The following is a 4,400-nucleotide window of genomic DNA, read 5'->3' as shown; positions in this document are numbered from 1 at the left end:
TCGGGAGTCGCGTCGCTTCGGTAGCACTGCTACAAACAGCCTCAGGTGCCGTATTAAGTTACTAGAGATACGCGGAACCGTGAAAGCATTTCAAGTGAAGGGTTAATTCTGGGATGATTTTCATTATCTAGCCTCAGTTTGCGTATTGTCGTATTTTCACGTGCCGTCGCGGGACAGACATTCTACCAATTATTATAGCGTGGCGTTTGATGAAATATTCTCATCAAATTTTGGCGAGAATTCTTTTTAACATTTAATTCGGACATTTATAGTTGCATCAGCGCATTAGACTCTGAACTGCTCTGTTAGTTAGGTTGTAGGGATACTTGTGTTTTTTATCAGTGAATTTCAGAATATACTCAACTATTTTGGAAAATCGTTTTTGATTAGAAATCCCGGACAATCTCCTAATTCCTCAGAGCTATAAGCTGCAGCTATAATGGTATTCTCAGATGAAGTGGGCACTAGGATCTCTAATTACCGACTTCATGTTTGGTTAAATCACTTTCTGGGAGCTAAAGAAAGTAAATAGAGAGCCAGTGTTGAGAACGGCGAAAGACAGCATTAACCACATTCTAAAAGCCTGAAACTGATTCAACATTTTGAATTGCAAACATTTATACAGCAATTATTTTAATTTTCACGAGTTACTCGCCGCCCCACAGTACGACTGAGGTACGCCTGGACGTTAATTACGGAGCAGTCTGCAGCACCATCATGTAACAGTCATACAGCCCTTCGAATAATCAATGGCACTTCTCCCAGCAGGGGAGGCGAAGTCACACGCAAGAGACGCCGATAGTTCCCGCCTGTTAGGCGACGTCGGAGGAAGACCGGTCTCAAAATACGGTAGCCAATTATCCCGGCCCACGAATTCCGGCTGCACCGATGCTGATGATCCGCTGTCACCACATCATGGAGCTTCTGCATAGTATCCCACAGCTGACTTATGGAAGTTGAAGATACCACTCCGCGTAAAGGTGGCCTCATCTATGAATAGGATGGATGACATAAATCCCGGAATCGTGGTTGCCTGGTGAAGAAATCGGCGACAAAACTGCTTTCAACGCGGAAAGCCTGTCGCTAGTAAGCCAAACACACTATGTAAGTGATAGAATAGTGACAATTGTCATGGAGAATGTTCCACGCGGCATCCTGTACTAGCAGGCCAACTGGTTGGTACTGGCACGGCGGTCGAATTCCACAGAGTTAATAACATTTTCCTCTTAGTCTCGTGTTAGAACATTTCTGATACGTCCTTCATGATTTCCTGCTTCCTGAAACGACCCTGTATCAGACAAACGGTGAAACATTGTTGCAATCATTGAATGCTGTGGTTGTCGTCTGCTGGGATAGGTCTTGTCACATAACCCTGCTGCCCGCCGTCAGATGCAATTTGTTTTTCCGTAAGTAAACACCATGTCGGCAAGCTCTCGATTAAAATACGGAACTATTGTGTACAACGCTGTATCCCTTCCACTACAAGGCGAATAAACAAGAGAAGTGAATCGGACACAACATTATATGTTACAGCAGGAGTGAGTGCTAGGACATGACGTATGAGGAACAGCACCACCATCTAAGAGGAAACAATGAATATTCTAACTGTGACCGCATGGTACAGCGCATGTTGGACTCCAGTCTCCGTAACAAAGTATGACTGAATAAATGGTTTCTTGCATGGAAACCTTGCATTTCCGGACATAAGTTCATTAGACCTTTTTTGTTCCGTATCCTGTCATCGATCAGTCTCTAGTGATTGTACATTGTGGAAAAGATCGCCCTGTCTACGAAGAAACTTTGCAGAATAATGAAGGTAAGCGGAAGTAAATCGAATCTGGGTACTTTACTGGAATACATGCGAGATCTGACAGAAAAGAACCCAGATTGAATGCATTACTAGTCCATACTTGATCGTGACATATTCAGTCGTGTTTTCGGACCTTGAAGCCAGCCTCTGTATCCGAAGGCGCTGCAGCGCACCTCTTCGTTGGTGCTCGACTCGGAGGTAGCCGGTTAAAGTTCTAGTTGAGGAAGAATCATTCACTACGAGTATTTCGCCGGTGGAAAGAGGAGCTGTGGTAGTGGCATAATGTTCTTTGCCACCAGTCTTTTTGTGCCAATGTCCTAAATAAAATTCCAAAGCTCACCGCAGTGTCTCACGAACTGAGAGCATTTGACGACATCGGTGGCGATGCGCGGATTGGGACGCTAAGTTTGGCGGCCCCTTTGATGCTATTCAAGGCGAGTAGGCTAGATGCTCGCATCGGATTTTACCTCACCCGCTTCCTATTGCTTGCACAGCACTAAAATGATAGTACGTTTTCCACACTTTCGCTGTCGTCGTAAGGCACAGCTCTCAAACTCCACGAAAACACGGGATAGATCTGAGCTCAGCCAACAACGCCATTTGGCTTCTCGTCTTCTTTTTTGGACCTCGAATTGTGTCCCAACGTTATGACAAATTTTATCAAACCTTATTGGCAAGTGAATGACATTAAACGAGCAGATAATAATCACAGGCGTTTTCTTGCGCCTTAGTCGAAAATGTTGTTAAGAGTTCTGATACGAAAGAAAATAGTTAGATGCTACAAACCAATGTGTTCCCTTAGTCTTGGTCGATGCCAGACGGGGAAATTTGAGAATACACACGTCTGCATTCGCTCCTCTCAATGCCCGCAACACTTATACTTGTCGTTTTCTGTGAAGCTGCAAGAGAGCTCGGTATTTTCGGCTTTCAACAGAGTGCAAGAACACGCGTATAGTAATCTGTTAGCCTTATGTCACTGCATCGATTGGTATTGCTGCAACTTGTGACTGCATAAGGATCTACTTCACGGACGCAGAATGATAGGCACTATTACGCGGTGGCAAATACTTCCTTAGAAATACGAGCATTCTCACTTCATTTTTGTTAGTGTGCGTACACAGCCACACAGACTAATACATAAAGGAAGAAGATCTGACAAGGGCGTTGTACACTTTAAAACTGATATCCGATAATCTCGTTGGAGAATGAGAGACTAAACTGAAACTTGTAATCGCAGAGAATGATGCAAGTGACTTAATTTCTATCCTCATGTTTGCAAAAGACCAAGCCATGATCTCAGCGAGCGCCAAATTTCACGATAAAATAAAGATTCGAAAGATTTAAAAGTATAATATACGAGGGGCGTTCCAAATTGATTTTTTCCTATCACATATGGTGCGCCAATTGACTCATCATTACAGTTGCAAGTGTGTAGTCCTTTGTCCTAACCGTAGGTGGCAGGCTAATCACTAAATATGTGATATCTGCACAGTACAACAGATTTTGCCAACTGCTGTTATTGCGTGAGCGTACAACATTTAGTGTATCATCAAGGACAGCGCTGGACGATGTGGTTTCTGTGGAAGGAGCCTATAATCATTATAGATATTCAAGGCAATCTGGTGGCAGAGCATGGAGAGTGTGCACCGCCCCAAAAGTGCTCTCGCGACGCTACAAAGCTCTTCGCCAAACGAGTAGGAAAATCACAGCTGCCATCACTTGAATCAGGTCACAGGTACTGTCCTGATGTGACCCCGTTAACTTCTATAGCCCTATTAGAACCACTTTTCTGTAGATTGTCGCGCCCACAATAGGATAGCTCCTTGCACTTCCTGGAAGTATGTGAAATGATGTCCGCTCAAAGGCTTTTTCACAGCCCCGAATAGTTGGTAATCACAAGGGGCCACGTCAGGAAAATACGGTGAGTGCTGCAGTATCTGGGTCACTGTTTCAGCGATGGCAGCCGTCATTTTACGACTCTTCAGGGGACGAGCGTGATTGTGTGGAAAGGGCACTTTTCGCGACTGTGCTCTCTCTCCACACACTGGCACCAATGTCCCGCGAGTATATGCAGTGATTAACCATCTTTCCACAGAAACCTCATCGTCCAGAGCTGTCGTTGGTGATCGAACTCCATGCTGTCCGTTTATTTAATGACAGCACTTGGGAAAATGGATTTTACTGTGTAGTGATTACACTTCTAGTGACTGTCCTGCCACCAATGTTTGGACAAAAGTAATACATATTTGCAGCTGTAATGATGAGATACACGGCGCACCATGAGTGAGGGGAAACACTAAAAGATAAACAGTGTGGAACGCTTCTCGTAGCTTGTGTAATTGAAACACTTTTGACGGCAAGTCGCGTGGCGGCAATTCCACTGCAAGCCTGCCTTTACGTTGCACGGTGTAGCATGCTCACCAGGCGGAGCGCGGCCGCTAGCCATTCCAGTGACCCACAGCAGAGATTGCCATCGGAACTATTGTCCCACGCCAGAAACTATGTGGGGCAAGTAGCCCGCGTGTTCGTATCACTGCGAAAACCAGGGTATAAGCCGCCTTCCACGATTCCACAGGCAGGTCCAGATTCA

The sequence above is a fragment of the Schistocerca cancellata genome, chromosome 2, assembly GCF_023864275.1.
Source record: "Schistocerca cancellata isolate TAMUIC-IGC-003103 chromosome 2, iqSchCanc2.1, whole genome shotgun sequence".
Classification (NCBI taxonomy): Eukaryota; Metazoa; Arthropoda; class Insecta; order Orthoptera; family Acrididae; genus Schistocerca; species Schistocerca cancellata.
This window is presented reverse-complemented; position numbering follows the sequence as displayed.